At 39.5% G+C, this 16,070-nt stretch overlaps 1 long non-coding RNA gene across 1 annotated transcript in view; it reads left to right on the top strand.

Moving 5' to 3' along the window:
• The window catches only part of LOC148048222 (uncharacterized), a 49,676-nt gene extending 39,885 nt beyond the window's left edge, over window positions 1–9,791 (top strand). The window contains exon 3 of the long non-coding RNA XR_015695819.1: window positions 9,570–9,791. This is a non-coding gene — a long non-coding RNA (uncharacterized LOC148048222). The remainder of the gene's footprint in view (window positions 1–9,569) is intronic.
• Window positions 9,792–16,070: the final 6,279 nt, after the last annotated feature.

The raw sequence follows: 16,070 nt of genomic DNA, 5'->3' as shown, positions 1-16,070 counted from the left end.
GGAGCGATTGCTTACAAGGACTCTCATTATGAAAGTTTCCTAGCTTGCAATACAGTTGTCTCTGCAACACTTACAATTGTTTATTGCTATTTTAGCTTTCAATTTTTTTTCCGGCAGCCCTTTAATTAATTTCTGAGTTTCATCACGGGTGTCAATTTATTTTTAATCTTCCAGGTGCTTACATCACATCCAGGATTGATTCTAATCTTATGGCTTTGTTCTTAACTTTACAGCAATTATTACAAGACCAAAAGCATTTATATTTTGTTTCTCATATCCATAGTCTTTTGTCTTTTCCTGGACATCTCTTTGAAGGTACCATTCAAACAGATGCAAATGTTCATGTATTACTTACTCTTTTTTTCAGATCCATTCTTTAAGCACTCTTTTTTCCACCAGAATGCCGGGGGGGGGGGGGGCTGGCACAAGCTTGCCATATTCCACTCGACCAGGCCAAGCAGAGTTAATCCCCTTGGTTTGGCCTCTAATCAACTATGCCAAATGGTTGTCACCTATGTTCCCTCTCTGGCTCCCTGGAAATATATTCATGTTTCTATTGTAACCTATTCAAGAGTGTTTTGGGCCACACCTCAACGAGGAGTAACAGTTAATTATGTTATTTCTCATCTTTTTTTCAGCCATTACTGCCTTGGGCAAACCCTTCTCTTTAAAGACTGATAATGCTTCATTCTTTTAATGTTTTGTGCTACTTCCTCTTGAGAAATCAGATTTATTTGGTGTTTAATTAACTCTCCTTTTTCCCTGTATTTAATATTGTCTGGCTCTTTCTGAATCAGCAGTTCTATCTCTCTTAATTCTTTGTTCAATGTATTAAGTTTTTCCCTATGCATTCTATTTCTTCTTGCTATATAGGCTATTGATGTTCCCCTCACGACTGCCTTCATCGTATCCCAGACGTTTTGCATTGATGTCTGCTCTTTACCGTTTTCTTTGAAAAAGTATCCCGATTCCTTTTCTATTGATTGTACAAATTGTTTCTCTTGTAATATGTTCTGGTTTAGTGTCCACCTAGGTTTTACCCTTGTCTTTCCTTTCCATTGCCATAAGACTGGATGATGGTCGGCCCACTTGTTTGTTGTTATTTCAATATTTACAGTATCCATAAGTAGTGCCGGGTTTGACCAGACCATATCAATACGGGACCAAGAATTATGTGGTTGAGAGTAGAATGTATACTGTTGTATCTTGTCATTCATTGTTCGCCAGACATCATAGAAGTCTAGTTCCTTCACCATATTTGCATAGGCAGTAGGTAGTTTCCTTCTAGTACTTTTCTTGTGTATACCCTTGTAATCCATTTTACTGTCTACTACTGCGTTGAAGTCCCCTAGAATACATATATTTTGCCACTTTATTTCATTTATCCTCTTGAGTAAATTTACATAGAATCTTTCTTGTTTTTGGTTTGGGGCATAAATTCCAACTAGTAAAAAATTTTCCCCACCATTCGTTATCTCCACCATTAATATTCTACCCTCTTTATCTGCATATATTAATTTTGGGTTCAACCATTCTTTTATATACATCAAAATTCCCCTTTTTCTAGTTTGTGCTGATGAACAAAATGCTTTACCTAATTGGTATATATATTCTTTATTTGATTTATTGACCAAAGGAAAATACCCTTAAGATCTGATTCCTTCTGTAGCGCTGCCTACAATTAAAAAAATAATGATGTTTTGAGCATTCAGTTTGTAGTTTGTATTTCTTTTAGAGACTGTTACCTAACTCCTTTGATCTTTTCTAAGCTGCCTATGGCTGGATTAATGATTTTAGGATGCATCTGAGCTTGTTGCAGAAATTGGACTGATTTGATTAATATTGTTCTTCCTATTCCAAAATCTGATTTTCAATTTTATTTTCAGAATAATTTATCTCTTCAGTGTGCTTTAAGTGAGCTGTATTGCATATCATTTGCCTAAAGATCCTCGGCTTGCATGTTTAAGGACTTCTTCTTTTCCTGCTCATCCATTGCTTTTATTTTCTCCTCTTTCCCAAGCTGTCACTGTGTTTTCAGATGGAGGGCAAACAAGAGGAGCGATTGCTTACAAGGACTCTCATTATGAAAGTTTCCTAGCTTGCAATACAGTTGTCTCTGCAACACTTACAATTGTTTATTGCTATTTTAGCTTTCAATTTTTTTTCCGGCAGCCCTTTAATTAATTTCTGAGTTTCATCACGGGTGTCAATTTATTTTTAATCTTCCAGGTGCTTACATCACATCCAGGATTGATTCTAATCTTATGGCTTTGTTCTTAACTTTACAGCAATTATTACAAGACCAAAAGCATTTATATTTTGTTTCTCATATCCATAGTCTTTTGTCTTTTCCTGGACATCTCTTTGAAGGTACCATTCAAACAGATGCAAATGTTCATGTATTACTTACTCTTTTTTTCAGATCCATTCTTTAAGCACTCTTTTTTCCATCAGAATGCCGGGGGGGGGGGGGGGCTGGCACAAGCTTGCCATATTCCACTCGACCAGGCCAAGCAGAGTTAATCCCCTTGGTTTGGCCTCTAATCAACTATGCCAAATGGTTGTCACCTATGTTCCCTCTCTGGCTCCCTGGAAATATATTCATGTTTCTATTGTAACCTATTCAAGAGTGTTTTGGGCCACACCTCAACGAGGAGTAACAGTTAATTATGTTATTTCTCATCTTTTTTTCAGCCATTACTGCCTTGGGCAAACCCTTCTCTTTAAAGACTGATAATGCTTCATTCTTTTAATGTTTTGTGCTACTTCCTCTTGAGAAATCAGATTTATTTGGTGTTTAATTAACTCTCCTTTTTCCCTGTATTTAATATTGTCTGGCTCTTTCTGAATCAGCAGTTCTATCTCTCTTAATTCTTTGTTCAATGTATTAAGTTTTTCCCTATGCATTCTATTTCTTCTTGCTATATAGGCTATTGATGTTCCCCTCACGACTGCCTTCATCGTATCCCAGACGTTTTGCATTGATGTCTGCTCTTTACCGTTTTCTTTGAAAAAGTATCCCGATTCCTTTTCTATTGATTGTACAAATTGTTTCTCTTGTAATATGTTCTGGTTTAGTGTCCACCTAGGTTTTACCCTTGTCTTTCCTTTCCATTGCCATAAGACTGGATGATGGTCGGCCCACTTGTTTGTTGTTATTTCAATATTTACAGTATCCATAAGTAGTGCCGGGTTTGACCAGACCATATCAATACGGGACCAAGAATTATGTGGTTGAGAGTAGAATGTATACTGTTGTATCTTGTCATTCATTGTTCGCCAGACATCATAGAAGTCTAGTTCCTTCACCATATTTGCATAGGCAGTAGGTAGTTTCCTTCTAGTACTTTTCTTGTGTATACCCTTGTAATCCATTTTACTGTCTACTACTGCGTTGAAGTCCCCTAGAATACATATATTTTGCCACTTTATTTCATTTATCCTCTTGAGTAAATTTACATAGAATCTTTCTTGTTTTTGGTTTGGGGCATAAATTCCAACTAGTAAAAAATTTTCCCCACCATTCGTTATCTCCACCATTAATATTCTACCCTCTTTATCTGCATATATTAATTTTGGGTTCAACCATTCTTTTATATACATCAAAATTCCCCTTTTTCTAGTTTGTGCTGATGAACAAAATGCTTTACCTAATTGGTATATATATTCTTTATTTGATTTATTGACCAAAGGAAAATACCCTTAAGATCTGATTCCTTCTGTAGCGCTGCCTACAATTAAAAAAATAATGATGTTTTGAGCATTCAGTTTGTAGTTTGTATTTCTTTTAGAGACTGTTACCTAACTCCTTTGATCTTTTCTAAGCTGCCTATGGCTGGATTAATGATTTTAGGATGCATCTGAGCTTGTTGCAGAAATTGGACTGATTTGATTAATATTGTTCTTCCTATTCCAAAATCTGATTTTCAATTTTATTTTCAGAATAATTTATCTCTTCAGTGTGCTTTAAGTGAGCTGTATTGCATATCATTTGCCTAAAGATCCTCGGCTTGCATGTTTAAGGACTTCTTCTTTTCCTGCTCATCCATTGCTTTTATTTTCTCCTCTTTCCCAAGCTGTCACTGTGTTTTCAGATGGAGGGCAAACAAGAGGAGCGATTGCTTACAAGGACTCTCATTATGAAAGTTTCCTAGCTTGCAATACAGTTGTCTCTGCAACACTTACAATTGTTTATTGCTATTTTAGCTTTCAATTTTTTTTCCGGCAGCCCTTTAATTAATTTCTGAGTTTCATCACGGGTGTCAATTTATTTTTAATCTTCCAGGTGCTTACATCACATCCAGGATTGATTCTAATCTTATGGCTTTGTTCTTAACTTTACAGCAATTATTACAAGACCAAAAGCATTTATATTTTGTTTCTCATATCCATAGTCTTTTGTCTTTTCCTGGACATCTCTTTGAAGGTACCATTCAAACAGATGCAAATGTTCATGTATTACTTACTCTTTTTTTCAGATCCATTCTTTAAGCACTCTTTTTTCCACCAGAATGCCGGGGGGGGGGGGGGCTGGCACAAGCTTGCCATATTCCACTCGACCAGGCCAAGCAGAGTTAATCCCCTTGGTTTGGCCTCTAATCAACTATGCCAAATGGTTGTCACCTATGTTCCCTCTCTGGCTCCCTGGAAATATATTCATGTTTCTATTGTAACCTATTCAAGAGTGTTTTGGGCCACACCTCAACGAGGAGTAACAGTTAATTATGTTATTTCTCATCTTTTTTTCAGCCATTACTGCCTTGGGCAAACCCTTCTCTTTAAAGACTGATAATGCTTCATTCTTTTAATGTTTTGTGCTACTTCCTCTTGAGAAATCAGATTTATTTGGTGTTTAATTAACTCTCCTTTTTCCCTGTATTTAATATTGTCTGGCTCTTTCTGAATCAGCAGTTCTATCTCTCTTAATTCTTTGTTCAATGTATTAAGTTTTTCCCTATGCATTCTATTTCTTCTTGCTATATAGGCTATTGATGTTCCCCTCACGACTGCCTTCATCGTATCCCAGACGTTTTGCATTGATGTCTGCTCTTTACCGTTTTCTTTGAAAAAGTATCCCGATTCCTTTTCTATTGATTGTACAAATTGTTTCTCTTGTAATATGTTCTGGTTTAGTGTCCACCTAGGTTTTACCCTTGTCTTTCCTTTCCATTGCCATAAGACTGGATGATGGTCGGCCCACTTGTTTGTTGTTATTTCAATATTTACAGTATCCATAAGTAGTGCCGGGTTTGACCAGACCATATCAATACGGGACCAAGAATTATGTGGTTGAGAGTAGAATGTATACTGTTGTATCTTGTCATTCATTGTTCGCCAGACATCATAGAAGTCTAGTTCCTTCACCATATTTGCATAGGCAGTAGGTAGTTTCCTTCTAGTACTTTTCTTGTGTATACCCTTGTAATCCATTTTACTGTCTACTACTGCGTTGAAGTCCCCTAGAATACATATATTTTGCCACTTTATTTCATTTATCCTCTTGTGTAAATTTACATAGAATCTTTCTTGTTTTTGGTTTGGGGCATAAATTCCAACTAGTAAAAAATTTTCCCCACCATTCGTTATCTCCACCATTAATATTCTACCCTCTTTATCTGCATATATTAATTTTGGGTTCAACCATTCTTTTATATACATCAAAATTCCCCTTTTTCTAGTTTGTGCTGATGAACAAAATGCTTTACCTAATTTTGGGCATTTCAACAGGTTATTATATTTCTCTTTAATGTGGGTTTCCTGAAGACAGATTACATCTAACTTTTCTTTCAATAAATCCAACAGTACACGTTTTCTCTTTGATGTTATGTTAAGACCATTTATATTTGCTGATAGTATATTCGTTTCCCATTCCTCAACTCCTTTACATGTTGTTTGCTTTGAGGGCACCTTTAGATCTTGTCTCAATTGGTGACCTTGCTCTTGATTCTTCTCTGCCATATCTCTCTCGCTCTCTGACCTCTCTCGTCTCTCGCCCCTCCAGTTGGGATTCAGTTATAGTATCTTCCTGTCTTCTACTTGATGTTCCTTCTTTATTAAACCTCTCTTCGTCTGCAAATAAAAGTTCCTGGAATTCTTGAGCTTTCTCCAAGGTGTCTATCCGGTACTTCTTTTCCCTCCATGTTACTAGCATTCCTTCTGGAAGGAGCCATCGAAATGGGATTCTATGTCTATTTAATTGTGAAGAGTGGAAGTTATTTCTGTTCTCTCCCTAACTTCTTTTATTTCCTGTTCATTCCTTGACAAAGCTGCCTGGATAGCCCCTACACGCTCTTCAATCCTCCCCATATTATTTTTGATTTCACTCATTTCATTCTTTACTCCCTGCAGGCCTTTGGTGATGTTTTCATTCATCTTCAATATTGCTTCCTGTAGAGAGTCCATTGTTACCTCCTGGCCTTGTGAAGTTGAGGCTGTCTTATCTCCCGTCTGCCTGCCCTCAGGTGACTTTTCCCTCACCGGAGTGGATAGAGAAGTTTGTTTTTTGCTTCCTTTAGTTAAGGTTACTATTCTTGTTGCCATTTAACTTAATTCAGCTCTCCCCCTTTGATCTGTAGTTCCAGTACCTTCTAGCTGCTGTTAGAGTATTTATACAATTCTATTACATTAATCTATAAACTTTTTGAATAATTTATACTTAAATAATTAATTGATTAACCAATGAGTTAGGTATATAGATAGTAATGTTAACACTATATCAGTTACCCAAGTCTCAGTGTGTTGTTCAACAACAATCAATCCACTATAATGAACACCCCAAAAAAAGAAAGATAGTTAAATCAGGGCAGTACTATACAGTATACAGTAGAACAGTTCTATAGTATCTAAGAGGCGTCCACTAGATAGGGAGAAAACGTTTCAGCGTGGAGAGTCAAGAGACTGGAGAGGTCAGAGCTCACGATAGTCGTTTCAAAGCTCACCCATCAATTACTTCTTGTTGTCAGTGAGGTAAAGAAAGAGGCAGGGGGAGATGGTTTGTTTCCCCCCCCCCCGGTGCTCAGTTTTCGCTTTCAAGGTGTCGCCCTTCTGTTGTCTCTATCAGTATGCCTCGACACCGCCTCACCAGAGTTTTAAAGCTGATTCAAACCCTCGTGACTCGCAAATCTTTTTCCCCTTTTTCCCACGAGGAGGACAGATCCAACCGACTGTCTTTCTCTTCACCGTCTCGCCCACTGTTAATCCTCCAAATTTAAATATTCAAAAACTCAGTCCTTTTCTATCCGATCTGCCGCTCGGCTCTCTAAAATCTTTCCCTGTCTGTCTTTACTCGCCGCTTCAGCTCAATGCACCCACTTACGTATCTGTGCTCAGAACAATTAGATTATTAATTTCTTCAAATTTAGGTTCTTAAATCAAGGACTTTCGTTTACCGTCTTCCAATCCGATATGTTCCCTGCAGCTGTCTTTCCCTTCCTTGTTAAAGGCTGGCAGTCACGTCTTCTGGTCGGCCATTAATCAGCCGACCTCCTTTGCACTCGGTCTGAGGGAGCCTCTCGCTTCGTGGGGGAGATCGCCTTTCTCCCTCCACTGCTCCGATGCTTCCCCTCTCCACTGGTCCTCGCACCTTGAAAAGACCTTGCCTGCTACAGCCACGCTCGTGCAAAAGGCCGGGCGAACCGAGCAGAGGATCTGTCGGCAGCTCGCACCGGCGTGATGCCAAACCGGAAGACCTGGGAGAAATTGTACAAATGGCTTGATGAGACAGTGAGGATTCAGATATAAAAGGAGATAGCTGACTAACTTAAAATGATCTAAGCAACAACTCAAATAAACAATACACAAAGACAGAGGGACAAACAAGAGTAGAAATGTATTAGAGGTGAGAATTCACCGTCGAGTAATACCATTAGACCACAACGTTGCAAAAACTTGAAAAGCTGATAGGTAATCCGTTATAACTACCTGCATGGAATTAGCAACCTAGTCTCATACTAGGTAAGGCGAGATGAGCTATGGGAGATGAAAATATGTAAAGAGCTTTATCTATTTTTGTATCTTGTATTTTGTAAATCTTGCCTTTTTTATATAACTTTCAAATAAGGAAAAATAAAGAGAACCAGGTCATCCCCTGAAAAGGAGAATATGTAAACACAACAATGGATAGAGTGGATGGAGGGAGGAGTAAAAGGAAAGATAGGAAGGAGAGGAGAAAGGAGAGGAATAGGAGAAAGGGAAAGGCAGAGGAAGAATGGGAGGGAATGTAAGAGTAGGAAAGAGGGGAGGAATGGGAAGAAGAGGGGAAGGGTAAAGGGGAGGAAGGGGAAGGAGAGAAGGGAAAGGAGAGGAGGAAGGAAGGAAGGAAGGAGAGAAGAAAGAGAAGAAAGGGGGGTAGGAAGGAGGGAGGGAAGGAGGGAGGGAAGCAAGGAGGGAAAGAAGGAGGGAAGGAAGGAGAGAAGGAGAGAAGAAAGGAGGGAAGGAAGGAGAGAAGGAGAGAAGAAAGGAGGGAAGGAAGGAGGGAATGTAGGAGAGAAGGAAGGGGGGAAGGAAGGAGAAAAGGAAGGGGGAAAGGAAGGAGAGAAGGAGAAAAGAAAGGAGGGAAGGAAGGAAGGAGGGAAGTGGAAGGAGGGAGGGAAGGAAGGAAGGAAAGAAGGGGAGTAGGAGAGAAGAAACGAGGGAAGGAAAGAGGGAGGGAGGGAAGAAGAAGTAGGACCGTTGTAAGATAAGATGGATCTATGGGATGTTAAGAAAGCAATCTTCAAGTATATTGTCAACTGTAGGGAAAAATTGTTATAAATACATATTATTAATAACAGTTATGAGATCATATAATTGTGAATGTATATATGAAATTGATAAAATAATAATAATAATAAAAAAGCAAATAAATAAATAAATAAAATAAAATAAAATAAAAACTGATAATGGCCCGGCCTATTTTTCATTGGCCTTTTTGCAATTTTGTACAACTTGGAATATTGTTTTAATTCATGGACTATCCTACAATTCCACAGGTCAAGCCATTGTGGAACATGCTAGTCGGTCCTTTAAGGACTGTTTTCCCAAACAAATAAAAAGGAGGGCTCTTGGGTACCCAATTTGGCGTACCCCAATTTGCCGTGGGTAACACAACAGGTTAAAAAAGTTTTTTTATCTCTCCCTCTAGGGGGACGAGGATATGCTGTGCTTGCTTCTAGAGGTCTTTGTGAATTCTAGCACGTAGTGTTCATCCAGCTAAGGATATCGTGGTACCAGTCCCCAAATCCAGTTCTAAATATAACCAAAGTGACTTTACAGACAGCACGGTGGCCAAAATTTCTACAGGTATTTTTTATTTTATTTTTTTGTATCCCCTCCCTTTTTATTGTTAGCTGCCCTGAGTCTCTCGGGAATAGGGCGGCATACAAACTTAATAAATTGAATTGAATTGAATTGAGTTCACCTGCTTTAAATGTACAGCTTTTGAGGAGATTTCCTTTCACTTTGCTTATGTTTGGCTCCTGGAAGGATGTTTTTTTACATATGGTTAAGAAACTTTTAATTATATTCTTGCTAATATTAGTGAAGCATAGTGTTGCTTCAGCCAGTTAATTCCTGTTTTGCTTTCTAAACAGCAACTTCACTTAAGCCGTTCTTGACATGGAGTCACACTGGACAACGTAACCCGACAAAATAGCGATCGACAAAATAGTGCCGACAAAATAGTGCCGATTTCAACGTGATGTCATAATCGCGCCGACAACTTTGCATCGATATAATCGCGACGACAAAAGCACAATGAAGACAACCACACACCATTTAAAAGCAGTAGAAATTTATTATGTTAATCAATAATTTAAAAAATCAGTAGTAAAAGTTTATTATGTCACTAAATAAGTTAAAAATTCAGCAGTAGAAATTTATTATTAAAAATTATTATGTCAATAAATAATTTGAATTAATTATTAAATTAAATTAATTTAGATATCAATATTATGACATATGGCACGTAGATAGTCCGTACGATCATGCCCTGCATATGTAGGAAGAATTGCAGCAAGACGTCTTGATAGTTGCACGAATTTAGATTTGCTTGCTGCCTGACTGTTGGTAATTCCGCTCTGTAAACGACTGATGGTTTGTTCTGTCTTGTTTACCACGAAAATGATTTACCAATGTGTAAATGGTTGGATGGTGGCATGCTACAGACGACTGGAACGCGTTATGCCAACCCGAGACTGAGTTATTTGTTCATGGCAAGCCATTAGCAACACGTCCTTGCATATTCCACATGGTGATAGAAAACAATGGCTTAGCTCATCGCTTGCGTCTCAAATGGCCAACGTAATTGTCTTCCCAGTAATCATAAACATGCTGAAGATTGTCTGGTTTACTATCGTTCAGTTCGTCAAAGGCGGACCCAACATCTTCCGGAGGAACGAAACACAGTGCAATTAGCATTTTTCTTCTTAAAAATGTTTTTATTTTCCATTTTTTCATTTTCATACACTCACATATATACTGTGCATAGCCATACAACATTAACAATAATCACAGCAATTCCTCTTGTCAACAATACCCCCCAAAATAGAAACCCAATATACCTCTTCCACTCTCCATACACCTCTTTCTTCCACCCCCTCCAACTTTCTATCTTCCCCCCATCATTCCCCTCTACCCTACTTCCCTCCCCCTCTACCACTCCTCTCTCCCGATCCACTCCCTCCCTTCCTTCTCACCCTCCCTCCCATCCTCTCTCCTGCCCTCTCTACCCATCTTCCTTCTATCCCACTCCTCCTCCCCTTGATCTATTTCCACTATATGTCAATGTACTCAACTTCTCCTATTTTTAGAGAGAAATTAAAGAGAAACAGTATACATGTGAAATCGCATTACATTGAAATCTAACACATAGTATATATCCCTCCCTCCCCCACCCTCCCCCTAACACCCCACCTCCCTCCTCCCCGACTTCCCAGAGTCCGTACACGGTATAGATTTTTAACAAACACTGTCTAAAATATATTGAGAAAAAAGAAATAAAAAAGGAGGTTAATAACATCTCTACGTTGATCTTAGATTCTTCCTGCTACACTAACTTTGAACAGTTTGAACAGTTTAAATCATTCCTGATCTTAAGCATAGGCTATCTGGAATTTCTTAGTCCCGTATTTGTTTTGTATATAGTCAATCCATTTTTTCCAGTCTCGTTTATATCTTTCATTTGAGTGATCTTTAAGATATGCCGATATTTTAGCCATCTCGGCTAAATTTGTAACTTTCAATGTCCATTCTTGAGTTATAGGCAAGTCTTCCTTCTTCCAGTATTGCGCCACCAACAGTCTTGCTGCCGTTATTAGGTGCAGAATCAAGTTAGTCTCTACCACTGTAAAGTCAGTACATATAACTAGTAAAAATAACTGAGGAGTAAACTTTATCCTTCTTTTAAAGATATTTTGCATAATCCACCATATTTTTATCCAAAATGCCTTAACCTTTTGGCAGGTCCACCATATATGAAAATATGTAGCATCGAGAGAACCACACCTCCAACATTTAGGTTGTACATTCGGATACATAGAAGCCGCTTTTTAGGATCTAAATGCCATCTATAGAACATCTTCTAAAAATTCCTGGGCGGGACCTTGTTGATGGTAGCAGCTTAATAGAGCTGCTCCCGAGTTCCTAGTCGCATTATCTGCCTATACATCTGACAGATACCTCATCCTTCAGGCAAGAAGGGGAGGAGAGAGATCCGGCTGGCAAGTGCCTTTTCTTGATCTTTGCAGCTTTTATGTCTGCGAAGAGAGGGGGGGGCAGCCGAGGCTGAATCATCTCCGTGCCGGAATCTACAGCTGTTTTTTTTAAGCTCAAAGTAAGATCCTCCCACTTAGAACAATATTTGAACTATCTGATTTTAATACAAGCAGAGCCTGTATCTGAGAACCTCATTTGCTTAATTAAATCCTAGCTTCATTTTTTTACAAGATCTTCCTTCGTTAATTTGCTTATCTAAAAAAAGCTCTTAAAATGGCGATTGTGTATTCTCCGTAACAACGCTCACCTCCCTAATCTTTTTGCAAAGAACAGCTATAAAACTTCAAAGGGAGGGAACAGCCGGCCAGCAGCTTCTTATTAATTAGTTTCATTTCTACAAGATTCTACAAGACTTTCCTCTTATCAACTTTGCTAATATATATTTCTGATACAGAGAAGTCTAAAATGGCGATGAATATGCTGAGCTGCTTCGTTACAATGCTTTTTTTTCTGAAACCTTCTGAAAAGCCCTACGAAGCTAACAAAGGGGTGATTTAATACCTTTTTTCATAGCTGCATAGCGGGCCAGTAGAGTTTGATTAATTGCTTGAAGATAAGACTTGTAATGGCCTCAAAACTAAATCCTGGGCTGAAACCTCCTCCTAGAAGTACATCCCCAATACCTGGCACAAAGTTGCAGCCTCCACCCTCTATGCCCCCTACTGGAGATTTGCTAACGAAAGAACTTTTTTTGGAAACTTTTAGAGAATTTAGAGAGGAGATAAAGGAGGAGATAAAAGAGCTTAAGATGGGCGTATATGATAAAATTGATACTAGGATTGCTAAAATGAAAGATGATATGCTGGGACTTGTAACTGTACTGACACAACATGTTTCTGGAATTGAAGATAATCTAGAGAATCTTAACGAAGCTAATACCAATTTGACATCCAAAACTGAGGTGGTGCAACAAAAAGTTGAAAACGCTGAAAAACAAATTATTATGATACAGTACAGGCAGATGGAGCTGGCATTAAGAGTCAGGGGGTTGCGTGAGGATAAACAGGAGAACTTGAAACAGATTCTTTCAGAAGCTTTTGATTGTCTGTTGGGAAGACCGGGGTCCAACTTTGACTGGCAGATCGATAAAGCTTATCATGTTAATTCTTGGGTGGCAAAACAGAAGCAACTTCCCTGAGACGTAGTTATATACTTCACCACAAGAGAGCTCAGAAACATGATACTACAAGAGTCCAATAACACTAGGCTTCAAATTGGGGGCCAGGATTTGACTGTTTTGAAAGAAATACTACCTCAAATGCTAAGAGCCAGGAGAGACTATGCTTTTTTAGTGGAAGAACTCAGAAACCGTCAGATACAGTACAGATGGGATGCACCATTTGGTATTATATTTACATTTGACAAAGGCAAAGATATCGTCTCAACTCCGTATGGAAAGCTCAAGATTTTTATCACAATATTCTGAAGGCGGGACACTCTGCACCATCTGACATGATGTGCCGGTGCCTGGATGCTGTCAGGGTCTGGATGGGAGTTAACAAGCTTGTACTCAACCCGGAAAAGACCGAATGGCTGTTGTGTTTCCCTCCCAAGAATTTGGCCAGTATTCCATCACTCAGGCTGGGGGGTGAAAATTTACGCCCTTCAGACAGGGCGCGCAACTTGGGAGTCCTCCTGGACCCACAGCTGACCTTAGAACATCACCTGTCAGCTGTGACCAGGGGGGCATTTGCCCAGGTTCGCCTGGTGCACCAGTTGCGCCCCTACCTGAACCGGGAGGCACTCGCGACAGTCACTCATGCCCTCGTGACCTCAAGACTGGACTACTGCAATGCGCTCTACATGGGGCAGCCTTTGAAGAGTATTCGGAGACTACAACTCGTCCAGAATGCAGCCACGCGAGCGATTGTGGGTGCACCTCGGTACACCCACGTTACACCTATCCTCTGCGAGCTGCACTGGTTACCGATCGGTCTCCGGATACGCTTCAAAGTGCTAGTCATAACTTATAAAGCCCTTCATGGTATTGGACCTGGGTACTTGAGAGACCACCTGCTGCAAATTACCTCCCACAGACCCGTTAGATCACACAGGGTCGGCCTTCTCCGGGTTCTGTCTACCAGCCAATGCCATCTGGCTACCACCCGGGGGAGGGCCTTCTCTGTTGCAGCTCCGGCCCTTTGGAATGAACTCCCCGTGGAGATTCGGACCCTCACCCCTCTCCAGGCCTTCTGGAAAGCCGTCAAAACCTGGCTGTGCTGGCAGGCCTGGGGTTGATGAGTTCCCCTCCCCTCTCGACTTGTATGGCTGTATGACTCTTGTGTATTTTAATTACGTTTATTGTGTTTGTATCCCCTTTCCCCTTTGGAGTTGTTCGCCACCCTGAGTCCCTCCCGGAGAAGGGCGGCATACAAATAAATTAAATCTTGAATCTTGAATCTTGAATCTTGAATCTTGAATCTTGAATCTGGATCTGGAGAAAGACCACAAGAAGGACAAGACAGACAGCAAACCACACAACTACCAGACAAGATGTACCATGTCCCCTCCCTGGAAGGGCAAGGTGTTATGGAACAAAGACCTAGCCGTATGACTACCAGACGAATGGAAAAACAAGCTAAAAGGCAACAACCTCAACAATTATCAGCCATCGATCAAGGAGTTACAGCAACAAGGTCAGAAGCCGTGGGAGGAGCTAGGCCAAAGGTTAAGCAGGCCATACAGGAGGCTCTAAAAAAGCTTCAGGTAACCAAAGATGACAACTAAGATTCTAACATGGAATTTCAATGGACTGAATTCTCCACAGAAGAGAAAGAAAATATTTCACTATCTTAAACAGTTTAAGAATGATATAATTTGTTTGCAAGAAACTCATATCAAATCAACTGATCAAAAATATTTGTTTAACCCAAAACTTGGTCAACATTTTGTAACTTCTGCTATGGAAAAGAAAAATGGTATAGTTGTATACTTAAGAAAAGACATCAAAGTTGAATTAATTGAAGCAGATCCCTTTGGAAGATATATCGCGTTAGATCTAATCTTAGAAGGGAAAAAGACATTACTTTGGGGAATTTATGCTCCTAATCAACAGCAAGATGGATTCTATAGAAATCTTCATGCTAAATTAGTACAGTGGGAGTATAGGTCGTGTATACTATTGGGTGACTGGAATGGTGTGATAGACACTAAAAGAGATAAGAAGACCTCTTGCCCAAATACTAAAATGCGAGCTAAGCTACCCAAACACTTTTTTGACATGATGGACGACTTTGAATTGAGAGATATTTGGCGAGAAAGAAACACAGAGGAGTATGATTTCACTTTCTTTTCTGATAGACATCAATCCCTTTCAAGGATTGATTTTATACTAATCACTAATGATTTGCTTTCTAGGGTGAAGAAGACAAAGATTGCGGCTAGGGTCCTTTCGGATCATAACCCAGTTTGGATGGAATTGGGAAGGGCAGTACAGGTAAGAAGGTCTTGGGGACTGAATGAAAACTTATTTAGATATGAAAAGTATATTAATGATTGTAAAAAATTGTTATCTGAATACTTTGTTTTGAATATGAATAAGAGTGCAATTAGCATTTTTGAGTGCAGTTTAATGTTCTCATCGTCACAATCCAAATTAGATAAGCCTTCGTTTTGTATATGATGCCATAAGGACTGACCAAGGTGAAACAGACAACCAAGTACGGTAGCATGTGGAAATACAGTTGCCAGTGCATTCATAGTTCCTTGTTCAAAATCAATTAGAATGCTGTCAGGTGCGACAGAAGGTCGCAGTTCGATCACTTTGTGGAAAACCCTCTGATAGTCAGCCTGTGTTTTTGTTCTCATGAGCACATATATTAATGGAATTGAGCGATTGTCAATTAAAGCATGTATCGTAAATACCTGTAGAAATATTTCGGGAGCTACCTTGAATGTTCCGTCCATAAACCAGTGCGGATATTGCTCCAACAATTGCAAATTTGCTGCAGTGCCAAACATGAACATTCTGTTTGTGTCTTGATCACCTGAATCCCACAGAAGAAAATTTTCACAATGTGTTGTCACCTTCATAGTGTCCGGAAGAATAATGTCTTGAACAGAATGTGGCCTAAGATTGGTGACATCAGGCCTCTTCCGTTTCCGCTCGACAGTCCATTGGCTTGCTGAATACGATGGCAAAAGATGGGCTGCTTCCAGCGAGACTCCTGTTGTGCTGTTCACAATAATTTGACAAGGTTTTCCACACCATTTTCAGCTCGTTCACGTATAGTTGCTTTTATTTTTTCACTTTCATTTTTTGTGGTATCTGGAGCGTGCATGTGTTCATGTGTTCATGTGTTCAACAGACGTCCTGTCTG

The sequence above is a fragment of the Thamnophis sirtalis genome, unplaced genomic scaffold, assembly GCF_051295495.1.
Source record: "Thamnophis sirtalis isolate CommonGarterSnake01/CBP01778 unplaced genomic scaffold, rThaSir2_p1.2 scaffold_3, whole genome shotgun sequence".
Lineage (NCBI taxonomy): Eukaryota > Metazoa > Chordata > Lepidosauria > Squamata > Natricidae > Thamnophis > Thamnophis sirtalis.
Note: the sequence above shows the minus strand (reverse complement) of the source record. Positions and strands in the feature narration are given on the sequence as shown.